Genomic DNA, 26,015 nt, shown 5'->3' with positions numbered 1-26,015 from the left:
TGGAAGGACTGAAAACAAGAGAATGCATCAGATTTATGGTGGACAAGGTAAACCCATGTGAGACGTGTACAATGATCAACAAACGTAATGAACCAACAAAAACCATTGCGATCAACAGTCTGAGAAGAACCCAATTTATCAAAGTAAATAATTGAAAAAGGCAAAGGATGAATAGGGTTGGATAAGGAGATGGCAGGGGCTATGGTCAGACATGCCTAGAAGGAGGAAATTGGAACGGGAGTCAGGGAAGAGAGAGAACCAGGCCTCATTAATGAGGACACAGTCACTTTTCCAGGCAATCCAATCCATGTCAACTCTCCTATTGTGCCAAGTAAGGGGAGATCCCGACCATCTCAGGTCCTCAATCCCCAGATCTTCTTTGCAATCATTGAAAGCATTGACAGCGAGGAGATCTAGGGGACGACCTCCAATTTTCTCATGGCCAAACCTAACGACGTTGAAATTTCCTCCCACAGCCCAAGGGAGTGAGCCAATACTGGATTTAAGGAGGGAGAGATCAGACCAAAGAGGGATCTAGTCAATAGTTCGGTTAAAATCATACACAACTAAGAGGGAGAGAGAAGTCGAGGAGTCGGAGAGAGAGAGTTGAAGGTGGAGAAGTTGGGGGGAGGAGGAGATAGAGATGCTGATTTTGGAGGGGTCCCATAAAATCCAGATACGGCCATTAGGGGGAATGGTTGTAGTTGGAAAGATAGGACCAAGAGGGGGCAATTGAGGAGGCAATGCGAGGGGCATTCTCCTGAAGGACATGGGTTTCGAGAAGAGCGTAGAAGGAGGAGTGGGTGGGTTTGATAAGAGCCTGAATATCGACATGCTTAGCTAGGGAATTAAGACCCCCAACATTCCAAATGAACCCAGAAGACATGGGAAACTACAAGGGGGGCATCGATCTCCTCCTAGGGGAAGGCTTTTGTATCGCCTACGGTAGTAGGCAATCAACGGCTGATGGGAGGGGACCACAGAGAGGGTGGCCGGGTCCAAGGGGGTCAAGCCTAAGGGGGCAAGGCTAGGCCCCCCCGGGGAGGTGGAAGAAGAGTCGTAGATGGAGGAGGGGGTCCGACAGGACTGGGTGACAATAGGGGAATCTCTTCGCATAGAGGGTCAAGACCACCAGCATGGAAAGGGGACGGGAGGGTTAAGGGGTGGAGAGGCTGGTTCAGGGGGTTAGGGTGGTTCAGGCTCAAAGGAGGCTTAGGGATAAGGCTTAGGCCAACTAGGGAGGGAAAACAGTGGAGCTGAGCTTGGGATGGGCCTAACGCAGGGGTTATGGAATGGGATAAGGGTAGATGGGGCTTTGGGTGGGCATATGGTATTGAGGTTTAGAGTTGGGTGAGGATTATGAAGGGTGTGGGTTGAGCCCAAGTTAGTTAGGGCCATGGAAGAAAAACTCGACTAAAACCTGTCGAAACCACCGAGTTAACTCGCTTTCGCAGGTTTTCGAGACGAGTTGAAGGGGGTTTTATAGAATCCCTGGATTCGACCGAGTTTCGACGGTTTCAACCATATTTCGGTGGTTTCAACACTATGCCCTTCGAAACTAGGGGAAACTTGGCTCGAAACTAGGACAGACAGGTATTTATGCCAGAAACCAGGCCAGAAACTAGGACAGACACTTAGTTATGTCTAATATCATTTAAGTAAATGTTTTTGTATTTCATTTACTCAAGATATTTTTCATAAATAAGCAAATACCCCCTATTTGAATCCAATAAAAATAGTAAAAAAATAAAATTCCAAAAGGTAAAAAAGTCAACCCCCCAGTTCAAGAACAAAAACTGGATTTTCGACGGGGTAGGTGCAATTTTCAACTTTCTAATGCTAGGCTTTTTCTCAAATCTAAAAATTTCATAAATCTTAATATGGTAAAATATTGCAAAAAATCATAAGTGCGGTAAAATATTCATTTGTTTTGATGTCCAAAAAAATATTTTCATTCAGAGCGATTTTGACAGCATTCTCGCATACCAGATTAAGTTTGACCGGTACATAACTCCTTCAATATAAATCAGATTTAAGCAATCTTGGATTTGTTGGAAAGCTATCAAAACAAAGCTTTCCAACAAATCCAAGATTGCTTAAATCTCATTTATATTGAAGGAGTTATGTTCCGGTCCTCGATACCATGTCCAAGAACAATATACAGTACTAAACATGGATCAAAACCACAAGTAATATTTTTAGGGTTCTCTATGTGAAACTAATGCATGGATTGAGTTTAAAATGTCAAAAATAGGCAACACAACAAGAATCAGGGCAAAAAAACAACTTCTGGGCCTCAAAGCCAAGGTTCGAGTTAGCTTGGAGAAAGTCCCAGGTTTCGACCAAGATATGGTCGAAACCGAGACGAACTCATTTTCTGGCAGGTTGAAACCCGAGTTTTAGAACCTTGGTTAGGGCAAGGATTGGGTTAGGGGTAGAAAGGGTTTAGGGAGCGTCAGGGTTTGACTCAGACGAAGGGGGCCACATGGGTTTAGAACTTGGGTTAGGGGGAAAACCAGGGTTGAGATGGGGTTTGGGGTTGGTAAGGTGAAAGAAAGCTCAAGATGGGGTAGGAAGGAGAGGAGGGGGGGGGGGGGGGGGGAGGGTTCGGGGGTAGCATGAGGACATCAAAGGGGTGATGGAGTAGGTTACTGGGGAAGGGATGGATGATGGTTGATGGTGCTAGGATGCAGAGCAGGTAGTAGGGGTAGAGCCTTCGAGGGAGCGGCTTCTTCAACTAGGGCGGTGTATAGACTGTGATGCCAGAGAACTAGGAGCCAGAGGATCAAGGCTACTCGAAGGACCAACGGATCCAGCACCACAGACCAAGGGATTTGAGGTAGAAACCACCGATAAGTCGTTTGGAGGGCGGATCGAGGAGGACATTTGCGACAACCATAGTTGTCACGGCGTCACGGCGATCCAAGTCGGTGGAGGGGTGTCACGTCGATATATCGACATGTCGCCCGCCATGGCGTTGCCATGGCAAGCATGTCGACCATGTTTTATTTTTTATTTTCTCTATTTTTAATGTGTTAATAGATGTATACTCAAGCCATGTTTTATTTTTTCTCTATTGTTTCTCAAGTTTTAAGAAGAAAATTCAGAAATCGAAGAAGAAATCGAAGAGGGAAAGAAGAAATCGAAAGAAATCGAAGAGGGAAAGAAGACAGGAAGAAGAAATCGAAGAAGAAATCGAAAGAAATTGAAGAGGGAAAGAAGAAATCGAAGAGGGAAGAAGAAATCGAAGACAGGAAGAAGAAATCGAAGAGGGAAAGAGAGTCAGGAAGAAGAAATCAAAGAGGGTCGCCATGGCGTAGGTCGCCATGCAGCCCTCTCCAGCGCCAGGACGCCATGGCGACGCCATGACAACTATGGCGACAACGCCTACGTCTGGGATGTTGACTACGACAGAGATGAAGACCGCTTCAACGATAGAGCTGGGACTTGCGAGAGAGGAACCAATAGTCCATGAGGAGCATCAAGGACCGATGGTTCAATCGGACGAGGAATCAAAGTTGCAGCATCAAGCAGCGAGCCCACCTCGGGAACTGGGAAAGAGGGTTGAGGTCGACTAGGAAGTGAGTCAGATGTTGGTTGTTCTCTGGGACGGCGGCGAGACTTCTTCCAGCCACGGCTAGGATTCTAGGGGGGACAAGAGGCGTCAGGTAGAGGGCTATGGTTGGAACGTGATGAGAGGCAGAAGAGCACAAACCCAAACATCCTGGCACTTGACATGATGTCCTAACGCTTTCCCTCTCTTGAACTTTTCCAGGACTTTTAAGTAAATTTGATCCAAATAATCGAATCTATTTATCAGAAGCCACTAAGATTTTAACTAATAAAAATTAATCGGGCCCAGGTTGGCTGCGCTTTTCAAAACCTCAACCCGAGGTCACTTAGGCCTAGTCCAATCCCAGCCCTCAAGCTGGGTTAAGGCTGAAAAGTCCTAACTCTAACACAGCCTGTCCAGGCTCAGCCCACCCAGCCTGGCCCAAATTTTTAACTCCAAAATGTAAAAATATTTTTAGGGGACGATTTTCAAACACGATCATGTAAGAAACACAGTCAACACTTCAACCATTGCAAAGGCACATGAGAATCAAGTATTCAAAAATTAGAAGTTTATAGGACTTACCATTACAAAACCCCAATACCTTACATAAATCTTGTAGACTGGGATTTCTCAACCCTAGACTGGCCACTGGTTGAAAATCCCAGCCTAAACCCAGAAAAAAATCAGTTGAGCCAAACTTGGGTTTTTCAGGCCCAAGTTGAACCACTAGAACAAAGGAGGTGTGCAGAGCTTCACATGATGCAATAATTCAATTTTCCAGTCATCTAAACAAGCGTAGCAATACAAAAATTAACTTCTTACTGTTAAGATGCAAGTGTTACTTTCTCAGTTTTCAACTCCAGAAAAGTCTTGAACAGGATGATACCCAAACAGTCAAAATAAGTAAATAAAAGAGCTATAGTAAAGCATTTTGTAAAAGAAAAGAGGTACCAATAAATACCTGGAAAGCATCAACTTTTTTGTGGCACAAGTGAGTCCTCAGTATGGCCCACAATCAAAATAAGTAAATAAAAGAGCTATAGTAAAGCATCTTGTAGAAGAAAATCGGGACCAAAGATACCTGAAAAGCATCAACTTTTTGTGGCACAAGTGAGTCCTCAGTATGGCCAAGACCAAGTTGCCCATTTTGATTTCTCCCCCAACTTAAAGAGGAAAACACAAAATAATAAACAAATACAAGAAATCAGTGCATAAACATGCTTTATAAAGTTCTTTAAATATAAAAAGAGACACTATGCAACACACCGAAGATTGTTGATCAACTATGAATCATATGCAAAAAACCAAGTAGAGTGGAAAATTTCATTGCATGCCATTATTTAAAGAAAATTTACAAGAGAATAGCCAGGAATACACAAAAAAAAAATTCATACTCTTCATTGATACCAAGAGAAGAAAATATGACTACAAAAAACGACCTACAGCTAGGTGAGGGAAAGATAGCAGAGAGAATTATGAAACCCTAATTAAGGTAGACATATTTCGATTTCAGAGGCCATTTCGACCTGGCCCGAAACTGGAATGTAATGGCCGAAATCTGGTCCATTTCAGTGGAAATTTCAATGGCCAAAACCTAGAATTTTGCCATAAAACTTCAGGGATTGCCTATTTAAGCATGTTGACACGTTTGAATCATTAGCTGGGGGGAAAAACACCCAAAATGGTAGTTTGGCTTTTGACCCTAGGTTGCTAGTTTAGTGTAGCATACTGTACTTTTCCCTTATATAATCTAACAAAAAAATTGAACCAAGATGGAAAGATTTACGAACATATCTCTTTCTTGAAGTTTCAACCCAAATATTTCTTTGCAATCTTGTCGTGGGAGCTTAGATGAGTTTGGAGAGGTTTGAATCCTAAATGATTTGGAAGTTTTGAAGATATTTGAAGTATTCTAAAAATTTTGACACATTTCATTAATTTCGATTCATGTCACCAATTTTGACTCATTTTGCCAATCGATATTTAGTATTTTATGGGAAGAAATGTGACATGTTGATTACTTCAAGACAATTCAATCATTTCGTTTTTGCTCATTTCAACTAAATATTGTTTTCTTTGTATTCTGCAAGTCATTTTGTTTCAGAACCCGTCAAAACTGAAATATTACACCGAAGTTTTGACATTACATCGAAATTTCGAACCATGCCACCTTATCTTTCATCACTATACAGACACTTCACCTCAAACTTAATAATACTCACACTAATTCTCCAAACGGACCAAACCCATGCAAAGAAAAAACAGAGGCTGGAGCAAGTTGTCTCAAACACTTTAACATAGGTAGCAATAGATCAAACTCCGGAAACCTTGGTCCTCCCTCTTCTCCCCCCACCCCCCCCCCCCCTTTCTCTCCAGCCTCCCACCAACACCCTGCCGGACCAAAACCTTGGTCCTCCATCTTCTCCCAATCCTCTCCCTCTTCGAGCTCTGGTCTCCCTCTTCACTACGTCAAGCCCTCCTCTGATGGCAACTCTACGTTTGCCCTCTGCCCTCAGATTCTCCTCTCTCCCGAAATCATCAAATGAGAATCCTGCCTTGTTGGCCACTTCCTTGGTTCCAGACCCTTTTTTAACTAGATTTCTTAGCCTTAATGGTTGCTTGAACCTCATCATCCCACCACTAAGTTTCCCTAGATGAATGCCACTTGCCTTCAGATTTTCCTAGAACTTCTTTAGCTATATTCTGAATATAAGTAGCCATCTCGTTCCACATCATATTACTGTCTCCATTGCAGTCACACCTTCTCTATGTTACTAATTTATCTGTAATTATCTTCAAGTTTTCTCCTTTTAAGTTCCATCATCTTATCTTCGGGAAAATAATCTCACATTTTCTACAATTCAGTGTTTTAAAACACATATCTATTACCATTAACCTGCGTTGAGTGGTTAAGCTCTCCCATGGTATAACCTTACAATTTTTACATAATAATCCATCTCCCCTTTAGTTAGAAAGAAATCTATTCGGCTACTATGCAAAATTACACACAAGTGCACAAATGGACTGCAAAAACGCGAAATACGATCTAATGATGCAACTTATATTGGATGATTAAGCAGAGTTGTTATACATAGTGTTATAACTTATAAAGTTAATAAGAACTAAGTAGCAGTGCAACACTTTGTGGTGGAACACTACCCTAGAGACAATGAACACCAAGCACATAAAGGGAAAAATCAAGGAATCAATCTTAGCTCACCTGGAGCGCAAGAAAAGGGAAAGGGAAGAGGGGGGAATGTGAATAAAAACAACTACCAACCTTTGCACCTCGCCTTCCATGGTCACTGCCAAGCAATGGCTATCCCCACAAGCGATTTGCTTTATCATCACACCTTGTAAAGCTTTGATTGGATGAGGGGTAAAAAGGTCACTGGAGTTACCATGACCCAATCTTCCAAAATCACCCCTACAAAATGCAAACGACTATCAAATAACTGTAAACGAACAAATTGTAATTGACAATATCGACACACATACCTAGACACACAGAGAGGGTTGAATAATCATACAACATATCAAAAATTAGTTGACCCAATGACACGTTGATGACATATATAAAAAATTTCAATTCATTTCAAAATATTATATCTTAACTCCAATGACTCTCTAAACACAAACACATATTCATAAATCTTTTCTTTTTTTATATTTCTTTTGTCATTTTCGATAAAAAGAAAAAACTTTTTTTTTCTGACATTCAATGAAACTGCACCAACCCAGCCATTTCACAGTGCACACCCAGAATGTGATGTTCAATGGATGGATCAGTAGATAACCAGGTCTACTCGGGTTTGGGCTACACTAGATCGGGGTCCACTCCAACTGGACCACTGCAGGTTGTTGGGAATGCAGGTCTGGCTAGGGTTTTAACTATTGACTGTGGGAATACAGAAAAGTTACATGGATGAAATTTCTTCTCAGAGTCCTTACGATTAAGTTCTGGTGTTTTGACTAATGGGCTGTGGAACTCCAGAAAAAAAAAGGGATTTATCGAACTAATAGACCCCTATTGTATTGGAATTAGGCACTCATTTTTTACTGTTGTCAACTGAGTTTCAATTACATAGCTTTATCAAACATAGTCAAAGTTAATGGCTCTTTGCTACAGAAGTGCCACCCCATGTGTTTGAATTTCTGTTAAAAGTAGGTTCTGATAGTCTTTAATAAGAGTCTGGTCTTCGGGAAGTATATTAAGTAGTAAGTAGGCTGTTTTAGGTAAACAAAAGTCAGTTGCATCCAAGAATTTCTCCTTCTCTTAGCATCTTATGAATTAATTATTCCTTAATTGATAAAGATGAAACAAATTATTAAAAGTGAGAAAAGATGAAGTACTTGAACAAGAACAAAAAAGGAGATAACAAAAGCTGGGATGGAATAACGAATGTTCTCTGAATAGAAAAGACAAAGCAGGATATAAATTGGTGCTAGGCCAGATGCAAGGTCCAACTCAAAACACCACCATTTTAGCAAGGTTTCAATCTTCAAGAGTCACAACCGGTCTGTTTATCATATGGATCCAATCATAGATAATTCTTTCGGATCTTACTAGGAGCTGCAATTGGATTTAGATCCTGGAAAAGTTGGGTACATGTATGTTTTATGCATAAGATTGTTAAGAATAAACAAAGATGTTCAAATCAGAAGCAGATAGAATCCTTATATAGAACCAATTGGATTGCACATCAGGTATGATTCCAGATACAACTGACAATCTAAATTTGTATCAGGATTCAGATTTATCTGGATCTGACCTGTTTTATGGCCCAAGGGAGAGTACATTTTTACAAGGAAGAGAGTTCCTCACTATAGAGGAACTACTTACAACACTATCAAAAAGTGTTTTCAGCTGACAGGGTTCATATAGAAAACCAAGTTGTTGTGATAAGGTTAGTGAGTTTAATGAGACAAGTTTTATTGCATCAGCAACCCTATCAGCCAACATATTAGCATCTCCAAACATGATGTACTAAAAGCCAAACTCCACAACCCTCCCCCTTTCAATGCCTGGAAAAGAGTACTAAAAGAGCTGCATATCGCTACTAAACTACATTGAAAGTTTTCTAATAAAGTCCAGAAGTGCGCTTAATGTTGTGAGGAAAAGTTGTGCTTATCATTAAGAAGAGAAATTTCTTTTGTGTACTTTATAATCAGATGGCAGCCACAATAATAATCTTTCAACATGGCATTACTTTGAAAATAATATTTCAAACAGAACAGACAGAAATATGTAAAATGTTGAAGGGCATACAATCATACGAACATTCATAGTAATGACACACTCACACAGATGGAACATGGAAAAAAGAAAGGGGACAACACATTTTGCCCATCTGTCATAAAAGAAAAATGAACAATAACATAGTTTAACAGATAAGGAACAAACCATCCCCAGCTATACACTTGCATCTGAGCTTCTGAGTATGCAGCTGTATGATCAGCTCCACATGTACTTGAGACAATTTCGTGGCCATCTAATGCACTCATTTGGGTGGGGGAAAGCCGATCTTCAGCATTTCCATGGCCTAACTGTCCATCCTCGCCTCGTCCCCAAGAGCAAACAACATTGCCAGCTGTAATTCATTGACACATTATGTACGTTTTCTTTGTAGATGCCATCAACTATATGTACGTAGTAACATGAAGTTGAAGAAGTCTTGTCCCATAAACCACATTGCATTTATACCAAAAGAAAACAAAAAAGAAATAAAACCTTGTCTAGTCGACATTATTTGTAATTAAGTGAGTAATAAATTCACAAGTTATGCTACAAGGCATAGATTGCATACGTGTGAGCAATGATAACATAAGGCTCCCTCAAGTTAACAGTTCTTATGATCAACAAACTAAATATGTTAACGATTTTATAGTTTACAGGTCAGAACTAAAAATGAATAACTTGTTATCTCTCAAATACCTAAACCTCAGAAAGAAAAAGAGATCGGCATATCAATTAATCACTGTCAGAAATGATATTTGCCAAAGAAGCTATTACTTCTTTTTTTAAGGAAAAGAAAATGTAAACAAAAGTCATGACTGAGAAATAAACTGTTGCCATACAATAATATTGAAATGTAAATTGGTAGCACCCGTTTATGGGCAAAAATGTAATACGCCTAGAATATTAGAACATGTTGACACCCTAATAAACCTCAAACTATGGTTACCATCATCCTCGCATATTTTTAGGGAAAGTAACCATCATAACTCAAGATAGATGACCATTTTCTTGGCACAAAGTTGCCACATATATAATCAAGCATATAAAGTTTTCAATTGCACATATTTAATCAAGCATATATATTTTTCAACTGCCAACATTTGGTTATTCCTGATTTTGTCATGCTTCCTTGCCCCTTTTATTAATTCATTTCTCTCTTTTATCTTTTACATATTATAAATTACCTCTAAATCACTGTATCATTTTATTCATAGACACCTTGTCTCAAATATTTTGTGTAATTTGAAAGGGTTGAGCCATGGAATATCTATGATTGTTTTTGGCGTGACTTGGGTTAAATAGTGAAAAAGCTTTATTCTTATTGGTTTATCTAATCTCACTCTTTAAGCTTCAAAGCCTTGGCGCCATGGCTAAGTTGCACAATTGCAACCCGTTGGTTGCGGGTTCAAAACTTGGAAACAGCCTCTCTTGCGAAGCAGGGGGTAACGCTGCGTACATTTGCCCCTCCCAGACCCTGCAGTAGCAGGAGCCTGGTGCATTGGGACGCTCTTTTTAGTGCGCAGGATGTGTTGCTTTGGTTCCATGGTTGGTCGAGTCTTTATGTTGAGCTTGGCCTTCCACCGTGTAGCAGCAAGTAGCAATCAATTTGATTACCATAAGCCCTTGTGTAAACCCACCCATAAGGCTTGAAGTGTTCATACACTTCAATAAGTCCATCCCAGGTTGTGGGTGTCAATTATAATTGGTCTACATCAATATTACCTCATCAAAGCCCTGAAGATTTCATCAACACCAAACTGGATCAAGTCCAATCATAAGATTGGGTCAAGAGTGAGTCAAGAGCTAAATGGAATCAACCTTCAAAGACTCTATTAAGTATAGATGATTTCTTGTGTTTAGGAATTTTTCTTGTAATTTGTTTACTTTCAATTTCAAGCACACATGTAAGGTGATTCTCAACTTAGGACATTCTTGACACGTTTGACCAAAAAGTCTAACACATCACATCTTAGTAAACCAACACTTAGACTTTTTGGTAGACTGGCCTTGGGAAGCCAAATGACCAAAATGGTGATTTTTTACTTAGAACAAATTTGTCAATGTATTTGAAAAAGAATTGTCAAAAAGTAAAATTTAAAAAATGGCCTAATCAGCAACCGGCTCACTGGTTAGCAACCGACTGATCCTTCCCGAGAGCACTGAGGTCCATTCGGCCAACGGAACCGGCTTGCCGGTACCAACCAGCCGATAGGACCCAAGAGCTCCTTGGAGCTACCGGCTGATACAACCGATTGTTGGATAGCAACCGGTTCACCGATCAATGTACCGGCCGACCGGTGAGCGGCAAGTTAATGTTTAACAGCTACAAAATGACTATATACAGTAACGGCCACTGACAACTGGTCCACCAGTTAGTGCAACCGGCTTGCTGATTGGGAAAAAATATAGCCATTGGAGCTTGCCTTCGACCTAGTGTTTGGGCCACTTTGGAGCATTATAAATACACCAGTTGTGAGCTATTTCAACCTACTCTTGAGTCTTTAAATTGCACATCCTTTATGAGTTAAGAGAACACTCTTCCAATTCATATCTCTCTAGTGTGTCTTTAGTGTTGAGAATTGTAAACAGCACTGAATATTATGCTTGAATGACCAGAACCGATCACCCAGGCCCCTTATTTATAATAAAATCACAAATCATAACCAAAGTATGAATCCCCCCTAGTCCTATTCCTACTAGGAATTCCCACTCCAATTAGGAATCCCAAATAGAGATCAGATAGGGGAAAAATACAAAAAAGAAATAAAAATACAGAAAGAAATAAAAAACAAAACACAAAACAACTAAAACGATAGGACTAAATTACCCCTATCGGGTAAAGTAGCCCATCTCAAAACTCCCCCTCAAGTTGATCAGCAGATGTCACAAAGGGAATACAAATCAGCCCATCTTCTAACTTTTCTTTGATGAAATGCCTATCCACCTCAACATGCTTGGTACGATCATGTTGTACTGGGTTGCGTGCTATGCTGATTGCAGCCTTGTTGTCGCAGTACAACATCATAGGAAGACAAATAGGAACACCAAGATCTTGTAGCAAACCTTTAAGCCAGAGTAACTCACAAATACCCTGTGCCATAGCTCGAAACTCAGCTTCAGCACTAGAACGAGCAACTACATTTTGCTTCTTACTACGCCATGTGACAAGATTTCCACCTACAAAGGAGCAATATCCAGAAATAGACTTGCGATCCACAGAACCAGCCCAATCATCATCAGTGTATACTTCTATTCGTAGGTGACCATGTGCAGACAAAAGAATTCCTTTTCCAGGAGCTGCCTTCAAATAGTGCAAGATACGAAGAACAGCCTCCATATGAGAAGAGTAGGGATCATGCATAAACTGGCTCACAGTACTCACGGCGACAACAATGTCAGGACAAGTGTGTGAGAGATAAATCAACTTCCCTACAAGTCTTTAGTACCGGCCTTTATCAAAAGGCTCACCCTCTTTTTCCTTGAGTCGAACAATAGGGTCCATAGGAGTATCTGAAGGGTGGCAGCCTAACAACCTGGTTTCAGCTAATAAGTCTAGGACATACTTCCTTTGAGAGAGAAAAATGCCTTCAGAAGATCTGGCCATTTCAATCCCAAGAAAGTATCGCAGTTTCCCTAGATCTTTAATCTCAAATTCTTATCCAAGGAAGGTCTTCAACCGTCTGATCTCATCACCATCATTGCCAGTAACCACTATGTCATCAACGTAGACTATAAGAACAGTGAGTTTTTCACCAGCCCTCTTTATAAAAAGTCTATGATCAGCATTACTCTGCTTATAGCCCACAAAAATCATGGCCTTGTGGAACCGGCCAAACCATGCTCGAGGTGACTACTTCTGGACCAAACTAAGCAAAGTGGTGAAAGTTTTGGAGCCAGTAGTTAAAGTTCTACATGTTGCTGACTCCGCTCTGAAGGGCCCAACCATGCCAGTCCTATATGCTGCAATAGACTTGATGAAAGATAGTGTCTATAGTGTGGCTCCTCGCAGTAGCAAACACTTCTTAGATATCATAAATGCTCGCTGGGAGAATCAACTCATGCATCCACTGCATAAGGCTGGTGAGTAAATTTGTTTTATGTTTACTAATTCATAGTTTTATTATCTACTAATTACCTATGCATTTGACAATACCTCTATTCTATATGTCATATTTCAGCATACTACTTGAACCCCAAGTATCAATATAACAATAGGCTTGGGTTGGAAACTCAACTTATTGATGCTGTGAAACAAATAGTGAAGAAGTTGGAGCCAGATGGTGCACTACAAGCAATTTGCAACAATGAGGTGACGTCATTTGGAAACTCAACTTATTGATGCTTTCAAATAAGTAGTGAAGAAGTACTTACTAATTTTCCACATGGGTGTAGATCAAGGTATTTAGGGATGCATTGGGAAGTTTTGGAACTGAGGTTGCGATACAAGGCAGAGCACGTGGTGATGCTGGTAATTCTTTTAAGTTTTAAATTACATATATATTGAAATTTGAAAGTTAAAACAACATTTGACACATGTCTTTTTTGTTGTAAACTTGTAATGCAGCTGAATGGTGGGTGTTGTATGGGAATCGGCTGAAAACTTAAGAAGAATAGCAATTAAAGTCCTTGCCCAAACATGTTCTCGTATCCGGTCAGAGAGGAACTGGAGTACCTTTGCACTCATCCACTCCAAGAGGCGCAATGATTAGGGTCTCAACGTTTATCGACATGGTGTATGCACTACAACTTGAGGCTGAAATCGCAACACATACGCACGTGGACATGAGGGACAGAGGGGCACCATTGATCTAGCCGACATCTTTCAAGTTGACTCGCACGATGAGGACCCTATCTGTGGATTGGGTGAGGATAGAGGTGAGCCAGTGTTGGATGAGGCGGGAGGTAGGCCCGACCCCAGGATAGCTTCTGAGATTGGTGCTGATGTGGACGAGTATATGGCTGACAAGGGTCAGATACATGCAAGGGAAGCCTCACCCATACCATTCCAGCCCACTGGTGGCAAATGTTGCTGATGATGAAGACTGGTCTAAGTCCTCAAATGATGATGATGGTAACGATGGTGATGCTGGTGGTGGTGATGGTGATGCTGGTGGTGGTGATGTTAGTGGTGGTGATGCTGGTAAAGAATTTGACGACATGCGAGAGCGTTATGTGGTAGGCCAGGAGGCCCAGGATACAGCACCTGTAGAGCCACTCCGATTCACCTGAGAGACACAGCTTGATCACGCCACACAAGATACGGACCACGGAGCACGTGCCCCGCACCCCCACCTCAAGAGGCCCCCTACATACATACAACAGAAGCGTAGGGGTCGACAAACACAATGCAACCTGATCACACGGACATTGATAACCTATCTAGCTCTATTGGTGGTTTGAGTATGGGTGATAGGGAGGGAGGACCGACTGGACATTGGCGTGCCCCATCTTTTGACGCACATACCACTCCATTGGCATCGGATTATGGTGCATCACAACCTTACGGTGGATATGGATATGGATCATCATCATATGGGCGCTTTAGTGGGTAGGGGACTATGACTACCGATCCCAGTCCCAGGACATACTAGATCATCTTTTGTAGATAACATCTTTGCATACCCTAGCGACCTAGCTACCAACCTCACCACCATACATGCGGCCAATGCCATCACCTCTGCGCACGCAACATCATATCACAGGATCATCTTCTTCACTGATCGGATCGATTGGTAACCCTAGCTTATATCCTAGGATAGGTTACCTACGATATGTTGATGATTCCATTTACGTGACACTTGTGGATGACTACACTCGTTTCTTCTCCGATTCTATACCGTGGTCCACATATGCCCTTCAAACAGAGAGCAATGGACGTCGACTCCAGCGAGGCATGAGTGGGATTGATCCAGGGAGGCACAGCAACTACTATTAGTAGTTTAGCACTTGTAATTTGTAACTTAAGTTGTGATTTCATTGATCTATGAACTTGTGAGTTATGACTTACGAGTCTTGTGGCTTTGACACTTAGTGTATTACCTTTAAGGCTTTAAGCATTTGAGCTATTAAGTTTTGAGTTATTGAATATTACGGAGTTTATGAGAATCACGGTACTCATCAATGTGTATTGGCTTTAACTTGATATGTGATGAAGTTAAATACTATTATTAAATATTAACTGCCTAATCTATGTGTATTTAACTATTTATATATTAAGGTCGACGACCGTATGTCAATCAAGGGTGCAAGCCCAAAACACCAATTTGAATTCATATTTTTGCAAATTTTATGGTTTAAATGTGTTTATTAAACTTAAATAAGGCTGTCCATGAAGTTTCAGGCCTAGATATGGCCAAATACCCTCCGAGATGGACCCCCAAAATATTGCAGAAAAAATGCAATATTTCGGTCATATTTCACGATATTTCGGGTATCTCGGATATCTCGGTAGGCCCAAGATACCGAGATATCGCAAAATATTAAACCTTGTATAGTGCACACTTCAGCCTACACACTTTTTCTTGGTTTCTGTCACAAGAGAACCCTGGTGGAATGTCCATATACACCTCCTCATCCAGTGCTCCATTTAGGAAGGCATTTTTTACATCTAGCTACTGCAAATCCCATCCAAAGTTGACTGCATAAGATAATAACACACGAACAGTATTTAACTTTGCAACAGGTGCAAAACTTTCTGGTAATCAATGCCGTATTTCTGAGTGAACCCCTTGGCCACGAGTCGTGCTTTATACCTATCTACAGTGCCATCCACCTTCTGTTTCACCACAAACACCCATTTACATCCAACGATTTTCTTCCCAGGTGGAAGAACCACAAGCTCCCATGTGTTATTTTTCTTCAAGGCCTCCATTTCTTCCATCATAGTTGCCTTCCACTTTCCATCTGATAGAGCTTCCTGCCAATTGTTAGGAATACGGACAGAAGAAAGAGAGGAAACAAAAGCACGAAAGGATGGGGAAAGGGAGTCATAAGAAACAACATGAGATATGGGATGCTGAGTGCAAGTCCTGACGCCTTTGCAAAGAGCAATAGGTAATTCGGGAGAAGGAATATTACCAGGTGGAGAGGCAGGTTCTGGATCTGGGTTCGGCAATTGGATGGGTACTGGAGCAACGGTTGATTAAACCTGCTTATGTTTCCTTCCATAGGTCTTCACAGTACTTTCATCAATCCTCCTCTGAAATTCTCTAATAGTCCTCTGGATAGGAGTCTGGACCAGGGTAGGTTGCTCCCCCTGAATAGAGATAGTCTCCCCCTGTATAGGAACCTCTCCCCCTGACTCAGGGGGAGTAATAGGGGCAGGCCGAACTGGTTCAGACTCGTGGTAAACAGACTGAAGTGGAGGTGGAGAGTCAATAGTCAGCACATCTTCACTAACACTCTCCCCCTGAAGAGGTGGGGATACATAATATGTAACACTTTCATGAAAGATGACATCCATGCTGATAAAAGTCCGACGGGATGGAGGGTAATAACATTTGTACCCCTTCTGGGTAGCAGAGTATCCCAAGAAAATGTAGCGGAGACGACGGGGGTCAAGTTTACCAGGGGACATTGTATCCCTCGCATAACAAAAGCAGCCAAATACCTTAAGTGGGACTATAAAGGAAGAAGAGCCAAGTAATAGCTCAATAGGGGTTTTGGAATGAAGAACCCGACTGGGCAGCCTATTAATTAAATAGGTTGCAGTAAGGACAGCATCTCCCCAATAAAGGGAAGGGACATTGCGAGCAAACAGAAGAGCTCTAGCCACCTCCAAGAGGTGGCAGTTTTTCCTCTCAGCCACACCATTTTGGGCTGGGGTGTCAACACAGCTAGTTTGATGGAGGATTCCATGAGCAGCAAGGTATTTTTGGAACTAACCTTCCATATATTCTGTCCCATTGTCACTCCTCAAAATTTAGAGAGTGGCATTAAATTGGGTCTTAACCAATTGGTGAAAATGCAGAAAACATAAAAAAACTTCATTCTCTGTGTGCATAAGGTAGACCCAAGTGAACCTAGAATAGCAGTCTATAAAAGTGACATATCACCGATGACCATAAGGGAAACTTTTCTACTAGGACCCCACACATCAGTATGAACAATATGAAATAAGGAAGAAGATCTTTTATTAGAAACGGGATAATTGGAGCGTGTCTTTTTAGCCAAGACACAAGGCTCACAAAAAAAAATCTTCCTTATTACAATCTTTAACTAATGCTGGAAATAAAGTGGATAAAGTACCTAAAGGGGGATGGCCTAGCCTAGAGTGCCATTGGTGTAATTCAGAAGAGAAAGATGCCGGGTGACAGAACCTAGAAGGTAAAGCCTGTGTAGATGTAGGATCTCCATCAAGCAGGTACAATCCACCATGCATTTTACCCGATCCAATCGTCTTCCCCGAGTCCAGTTCCTGAAAAACACAATGAGTAGGAAAAAAAATCACTTTACAAATCAGGGATTTGGTGATTACGCTAATGGAAAGAACGTTAGTGGTAAATTTGGGAATATGCAACACAAATGACAATGTAAGAGAAGGAGAACAACTAATGGATCATTTCCCTGAGATGGAGGAGAGGGACCCATCAGCAATTTTGACTTTATCTTTACCAGAAGCAGAAGAATATGTATTAAAAAGAATGGAAGAACCTGTCATGTGATCAGTAGCACCGGAGTCTATAATCCAAGGAGTGGAGACTACTGATGCAAATTGACCAGCAAAGGGAATACCTGTACAGACAAAGAATGAACCTGAATTGGCAACAGATGTAGTCGAGGCAGCGGATGTGTTCAACATGCGCCGGAGAGCCTGGAGTTCTTCCTGGGAGAAACCAATGTCAGTAGTGGGAGTTGGAGCTACGCTTTCAGTGTGATTGGCTTTGTTTTTAGACTTAGCACGACCACGTTTGGCCTCAAAATCAGCAAACATCCCATGTAATTTTCAACACTGAGCCTTAGTGTGATATGGTTTGTGACAATGCTCACACTTCACAGGCTCTTTAGCAGTAGCAGTAGCAGAAACACTGTCAGAAGAAGTAACGGGGTTGGAGCCAGCAGTCTATAAGGCTGATCTCTTAGCTTTGGGAGTAATCATCATGGCAGCCCTTCGTGTCTCTTCACTATGAACATAAGAAAAAGTCTCCTCTGAAGTGGGGAAAGGAACCCAACCAAGGACTTACACACGAATAGGATCATAATCATCATTGAGGCCAGCCAGGAAATCATATACCCGAAACTGATCAACATAAGAATGATAGGCAGTAATGTCAGCAGTAGTAGTAGGTTGAAACCGAGCATAATAATCCAATTGCTACGATAAACACTTGAGGGCAGCATAGTATTTAGTGACCGACATCTCCTTCTGAGTAGTATTTTGGAGTGTCTTCCTGATTTCATAAACCTGAGCACCACTACCTGAGCGACCATAAGTTCCCTTGACAGCAGTCCATATCTGAGTAGCAGTGTCTAGGAGGAGATACTGACTGGAAAGGTCAGTGGTCACAGAATTCAAAACAAATGACATCACCATAGCATCGTTGGCAGCCCATTTAGTACGGGCAGCACCTTCTTCAGTAGGCTGTTTGGTGGTGCCAGTAAGATGGCCAGTAAGTCCCCTACCAGCCACGGTCAAGGATAGTGATCTGGCCCATATTAAATAATGCGTACCAACAAGCTTAATAGCAGCAGCATAGGGAAGAAAGTCATTCCTAGTCTGACCATCCCCTCCAGAAGTAGCAATAGTCATATCTGAATCAACCATTCAGCCAGGCAGAAATCGATCCACTAATTTGGAAAAACAGATCTTAAAAAAAACTGAATCGAATGTGAAGGATGGGTTTTGAAGTTGCAACAATTTCAGCCGTCAAAATAGGCTGAAAATTAGATCGAGTGCTCCTCTAGTAGTAGGGAAGAAGTCCTCTAAAAATTAGCTCCTTCAGATGAGCTAATAAGAAACCCTAAATTTATCAAAATTTAGGAAAAAAACTGATTTGCAGAGAAATCGCAGGTTGGAATCTGAATCAAGTTTGATCCAAGCTGTAGTCTTCAATCAAGGAAGGGTGTAGACCAATAATGGCAAGAACCAATCTCCAAAAAAAACAGAAATCAAACTGTAGTGGAAGAAGTAGCTTGATCGCCAAGGATGGAGGGATTCTGCCGTCAGATTTAGGTCACACCAGTTGTCTTCGATCTTCAGTGAGGTGTCATTGAGGGCAGCAGCTAAATCTTCATTGGATCACCTCAAAGTTGCTGCCCTGAATGAGATAGAGAGTCCGAGAGTGGTAGAGAAGAAGAGAGCCAGTAGCCGAGAGAGTTGGAGAAGAAAAACCAGAAAATTCGAGAGGGCTTCTTTTCAGATCAGAGGTGGCTCTGATACCATGTAAACAGCACTGAATATTAATGCTTGAATGACCAGAACCGATCACCCAGGCCCCTTCTTTATAATAAAACCACAAATCATAACCAAAGTATGAATCCCCCCTAGTCCTATTCCTACTAGGAATTCCCACTCCAATTAGGAATCCCAAATAGAGAACGGATAGGGGAAAAATACAAAAAAGAAATAAAAATACAGAAAGAAATAAAAAACAAAACACAAAACAACTAAAACAATAGGACTAAATTACCCCTATCGGGTAAAGTAGCCCATCTCAACAAGAATCACTATAGTGCTTTCACTTGCATATCTACCTTTTTAGACGTTCTGTACTTCACTTGTATATCCGACTTTTGAGCCATTGTAATTGAGTAGTAACACTCAAACACTTATCAAAGGTGGTGTTGTGGGTGAATGGTAAATCCCCATTGTTGTAAGGGTTGTTAGTGGTGATTCTTGAAAAACCACTAGGTTTGAGAGTGAGCAAAAACACTTGGGTTATTGTTGAACCCGAAAAAACAATTGTAGGGTAATTGAGTAATCATTCTAGTGGAAAGTCCAAGTGTGGGGTTATCACTTGGTAGTAGATGTAGGCAAAGTTGTCGAACCACTCTAAATAGCATCGTTTCTTTCCCTACTTCACACCTTTGCTTTTGTAATACCTTACAACTTTGCTTTCATCAATTTTAGATTGGGTAGTTAAGTTTTTTATTTGCAATCATATCCAGCCATACCCAATTCACCCCCCTCCTTGGGTTACCTATGGTCCTATCAGAAAGTCATGCCAACTTGATCTGTCTATTGGTGATTCCTCATGCAAATAAACAGTAAGCCCCTTTATAATTGAAATTCATGTTTCCACAACACTGCTAATCCCCTGAGAAAACAAAATGAACATGCAACCCAATTTTACTGCTCTAACCGACATGTGAAAATGTAGGATTTGATAAGATTTAAGATTCCAGATAACAAAATGAAAGACAAAAATGAAATAACAATATTGCAACAGTCCAATCACATATTCAAACCCAGTATCAGATTGTTTGGTAAAGAAAGGAACTTCACTGATTTTATCAATAACAATAACAAATGTTTAATTAAAAAAGGGAGCTAAAGAATTAGGAATAAGGGTACAATCCACAGCCAAAAAATTCTTTGGAAGAGCTCTATATTTTCAGCCAACTTCAGTTATTGGAAATCTATAGAATAGAAAACACCTGATAGAATATTTGTTAGCCGATGCCAAAGAAAATAGTTTCTCCACAAATAGCCAATGTATTGCTAATCCCACATCGATTGTGAGTGGGAAAACCCCTTTCCTCATATATACCTATGTACCCCTTCTTTTATACCGGTCTTTTGAGATGGAGGTATACATGGTATCAAAGCAGGTTATGTTCTACTGGCTGCCTCCCTTCTGGTTCCATCCGGTGTGTTCCTCCCCTTTCTATTTCCATCCATGTACTGTGGTTCCCACCCACCTACACATGAGGGGGAGTACTAATCCCACATCAATTGTGAGTGGGAAAATCCCTTTTTCTTATATACCTGTGAGGCTGTGAATCCCTAGAGGAGTCTTTTGAGATGGAAATTTACAATATCCGTAGTCAAAGGGCAAGGGAAGATCCATGTATCCTGGGAAAGAGCTTCAGTAAACATTTATTATCCTTGAAAGTCCATACTCAGCCTTATCCCAACTTGATGAGTCGGCTACACAATACCCCACCCAAAATTGAGTCCAACCACAAAAAATTATTAGAAATACATGTTAAGATCCAATTTAAATCAAAAAACCTATCTCACTCGCATTACAAAAGAAGAAAATTCATCCACAAAATTGAAGTTTCACTGCTGGGTAGGATAAGGGAGGCAGGGGGGAGAGAGAGGGAGAAAGAGAAGAGAAACAAGGGAGGGGAGAACTGGATAAGGATGGAAAGGCCAAGTGAGATAAAAGAACCATGATTTCACCCTCCATAAATTGTCTTTATATTATTTTTTAACTAAAACTCAACTCAACCCACCAAGACTTATCCCCACCATTAGGGTCTACCTAGAAATCAAATTTAGCAATTGCACTATATAAATATTATCATTAATTAATTCCAATAGCTTCTGTGAATCTATTCATTTATTATAATTTCTATGTTTTAGCATACAAACTATAATATCCATGGTACAGTAAACATTGATAGGTCAACTTGGATCAACCCAAGAGTCCAATAGATTGGCGTTATTCCATGATCCTACACCTTGGACAGTACAACCTCTGATCTGAATATTTCTTTTATGTGTGCCAACTTATCAGCCTTAATTTTATTCAAAGATAAGTTAGTATCTAATATAATAAATTATATCCAGCATCAGGTCGCCAAAGGTTAGTAAAGAATAAATTATTCAGAATAGGGGTAAGATTATCACAATTCAGACGACTTGGCAAAATCCCGCAGCCCCAAATGAATATCACATACATTGACGTATCAAATATGATGGGAAGCCACTAATATCTCAAAAAAGGTGAATGGATAAAAGAAAAGTAGGATGACGAAAAAAGTAAAAGAAGTACGTACGATGGGGAAAAAATGGAAGGAGAAGGCCTGAATGAAATTATTGTCTAGTATAATAAATTATATCCAGCAAGGGCTCTGATAAAAGTTAGTAAAGAATCTTTTTTTTTTTTTCAGAATAGGGATATGATTATCACAATCATAGCTGTTAAGGCGTCGACGCCTAATCCATGCACCTTGGTCACCTTGTTGGTTTTGGCTTGCTTCCAAGGCCCCCACCAACGCCTTGGGTCACCTAGACGTCATGACAACTATGATCACAATTAGAGAGGGGGTGGAAAATCCCAATGACAGAAGAAGAAGATCATCGTACTTAATTAGTATGATGAGTGAGAGGTGTCAAATCAACTTGCATATGGCTACTGGTCTAATATCTCACTAAAGATGGAGTAGATAAAAGATAAGTAGTATGAAGTAAAAGGATCAAAGAAGTAGGTATGAGGGAGCAAAATAGAAAAACAAGAAATAGGTCGGAGTGAAATTTCGACATGATGAAGAGATTACAGTTGTAATGAAGGAAAAAGAAATTTGAAGCTTTAAACAGAAAATATAAGAGAACGAGATCAATACCAATATCACCAATATCATGTTGTTGATATATTACATCCTGTATTCAATCAGTAACCCAAAAATACAAGTTAATTACAGTTGATAAAGCAGATAGCCCATGTCATTCATCCAAAGTAAGAAGAAGAATTGGGTGTGATCAATAACATAGAGCTAAATAATTGGATGAAAGGCATATGGTACAACATTAGAAGTAAGGTCACAAATATCAAAAGAAATTGGTCTACTTAACAGGACAATCAGACATCATGCCTACATGGCTGATAGCCGCAGGACAATATAGCAGAAGAACATGTGGCCCAAGGAATACATTTTTGGGGCATTGCCCCAACCTGCTCTAAACATGGAAGGTTGGTGGATTGAACATAAGGGTACCTGGTGAGGGCATAGGGGGGCAACTATGCTCCTAGACCAGGATCTGCTCTATGTTTAACAACCGGCATGAAGGAGCAACTAGACTTAGAGAACACAAGCTTGAACTGGATACAAAGTGCTGACAAGCCAGGAGATGAGGGAATGGAAATACTTGAAGAATCCAATGCTTGTCAGAGACACATAGCCAAAGCAAAAGAGAGTAGCTATCCTCAAAAGAGTCCAAGGTTTAACAATCTTAGAATAGCACCCAAATGGCACTGAGCAAATGCAGACAATGCATAATTATGCCTTAAGAACTTAAGACAGAAAAACCAAGGAGGATGTCTCGCCAAAATACCAAAAGCTACACCATATAAGAGTCAACAGACACAATGACACTGCATCAAGGTACAACCGTACAAGATAAATGGAAGTAGACCAAAACCTCAATTCCATGAAAAAATCCCAACCTCTACCAAATGTAATGTAGTCCTAGATAGATGATAAATCTACTAGGAGCCAATAACTAGGACCTTCCTAAAACAGCTGGCCGATTGGGGTAGATTTAAGGAAATTAGGTCAAAGCTATGGTTAGACTTAGGGTAATGGGGTGAGATCTTATTTAGTAAGCTAGGCAGGTTTTTAGAAGCCTAATGATGTAGATTTGGTGAGGTTTGAGTGAAGATTTAAAAATCAAAAAGTTGGGGTTAGGGTTTCGGGTTTCGGGAAAGAAGGAGATGATGAGATCTAGGGTTTAGAATGAGAGTTTAGGCTAGGGGTTAAGATCGAGCTTCCCTAATGATGAGGGGAAGGTTCAAATCAAATCTGGTAAGAAACTGATGGTAGGAATGAGCTGTGAGGATTTTGGGCTTTAGGGTTGTAAGCCTGTAATGGGAATTGAGGAGGATTAGGGTTGTGGTGGGAGAATGGGGCTGCAAGCTAGGTCAAGTGTAGGGGATGGTGAGAGGGAGATATGATCCACTTTTGGTTGGATTCTGTTGGTGGAATAAGGCTGGAAGGAATTTTAGGGTTTAATGGAGCTAAGGTTTAAAGGCCCAACATGTATATAACCCAACCCTAGACTTATTCCTAATAAAAGAAGCCCAATTTGGTGATTAATCTGCATCAAAATGTTTTATCAAGTATGCCTAGCTTCTTGTGTATCCCATTCAGAAGTCCACAACAATGACATGTAAAAAAAAAAAAAAAAAAAGAACACAAAAATTCCAGATCTTTCTCAACTTTAATGAGGTTGACAGTAGAGGGAGAGGTAGAAATTAGTGGTGGAGCAAGATTTTCATGCTAGATCTCGTGGATTCATATTCCCTGTAACATTTCACAATGTGTACAGTGGTCACACAACTGGTTATTTGGATTCAGCAAATATGACATTGACCTCTCCACTGTGTAATCAGAGGGTATGGACACATAGAGGTTTAGAGAAGAGCCAACATATCAATATCGGATGCCACATTTAAAGTGCTCCACAATCATATCAATTCAAATGCACTTACATTTATTTAGCCTCTCTCCCCACACACCCCAACCTTCCCCCCCCCACCCCACCCCACCCCACCACCCCAAAGAAAAAAATTGCTTAGTTAAGATGGTTTATTGAGTAATTCACAATGAGCAGAGAGGCCACTAATGAGTCATCTCTAGATTATGGAAATCCCATTTTTTCTTCCTTTTTTATTTTTATTTGTTTTTTTTTTGGGGGGGGGGTGTTAAGATGGAGATACCTCCACTCAGAACACCTTTCTCTTAAATAAATTGAGGACCTGAAAACTGCAAAAGCAACCAATAACATGATCTCACCAACCAAGCATTGATCGCAAATGTCATTCGAGCCCCCTCACCCTTTAAAAGAACTCATATCAATTCAAATGCACTTACATTATTTAGCCTCTCTCCCCACACACCCCAACCTTCCACCCTCCCCCACCCCAAAAAAAAAAAATTTGTATAGTTAAGATGGTTTATTGAGTAATTCACAATGAGCAGAGAGGCCACTAATGAGTCATCTCTAGATTATGGAAATCCCATTTTTTCTTCCCCTTTTTTTTTTTTTTTTTTTTTTTTTTTGGGGGGGGGGGGTGTTAAGATGGAGATACCTCCACTCAGAACACCTTTCTCTTAAATAAATTGAGGACCTGAAAACTGCAAAAGCAACCAATAACATGATCTCACCACCCAAGCATTGATCGCAAATGTCATTCGAGCCCCCTCACCCTTTAAAAGAACCACCTCAAAACCGAAAATGCTGGAACACAGGATCACCCAGAAAAATAAAAAGGGAAGGGGGGAAAGAAGAGCATGACATTGATGAATCTAAGATTCACACAATGCCCATTGCCTCCACAGCCAAATGAGATATCGAATGCTGATCAAAACTCAAAGCCAAACAACTGAACGTTGAATGTGATTCAAATAAAAAGTATGGTATGCTCCATTAATAATAGTATCTGATCCCAAGCAGTGTTTCATTCCATATATACAATGAACGCTAGGATCCCAATACAAACCCCTTCAGGCAACTCACATTTCTCACTCCCACACTTACTAATCAATCAAAGAACAACAAAGCAACATTCATCTTCGAATAGCCAAAAGAGATACCCCTGAACCATGATCTTGACATTTATTGTAATCACATAAAACAGAGTAGGACAAACAAAGCAGTAAAGTTCCATCCACTTACTGAGAAGAGCAACAGAGTGACTAGCACCAGCAGATATAAGAACAACGCGACGAGCTGATCCGGTAGCTGAACTCATCTCTTCATCTGCCATACTAGCTGTCCTAACTCACTTGAGTAACTTCTGCAAATATCTCGACAACCCTTCTCGCTTCTCTGATTCTAATATCGACCTAGTGACAAATATCCCTTCTTCTCTCTTCCCTTCTTCGCGGAAACCGGAGAAGACTTAAAAATTAAAGAAGGAGTTGCCACTTGCCACAGATATTTAAATGATCTGTGGAGCTGGGCATGCACAGAAACAGCAACAGCAGTAAATGAAGGGGAGAAGGGAATAGTGGAAGAGTAATTAAGGGGGAAATGACCAACTCCTCCCGTGGTTCGTGGTGGGGAAGCGTCTGCAGTCAATGTTTGACGATCCATCACAGCTTGTCTGGTCCCGTTTCGTTCCCCACCTGCAACACTCTGTCCAACGTTACGGCGCTCATGTCTTATTCAAACTCTTCACCATCACCACTCGTGTTTTCGTCCTCATTCACTATATTGATCAGGGGAAACTCGAACCTTTTTGAGAGAGAGAGGTATGTAGTAGGTCTTTATTTTCTTAGGTTGCAGTGAGAGGGAAATTGAGAAAGAGATGTGACTTGGGGAAAAAGGCG

At 40.8% G+C, this 26,015-nt stretch overlaps 1 pseudogene; it reads right to left on the bottom strand.

Annotated features, from left to right (window-relative positions):
• The window catches only part of LOC122649065, a 60,756-nt pseudogene extending 34,994 nt beyond the window's left edge, over nt 1-25,762 (bottom strand).
• Nucleotides 25,763-26,015: the final 253 nt, after the last annotated feature.

Source organism: Telopea speciosissima, chromosome 1, assembly GCF_018873765.1.
Source record: "Telopea speciosissima isolate NSW1024214 ecotype Mountain lineage chromosome 1, Tspe_v1, whole genome shotgun sequence".
NCBI classification, from domain to species: Eukaryota; Viridiplantae; Streptophyta; class Magnoliopsida; order Proteales; family Proteaceae; genus Telopea; species Telopea speciosissima.
Note: the sequence above shows the minus strand (reverse complement) of the source record. Positions and strands in the feature narration are given on the sequence as shown.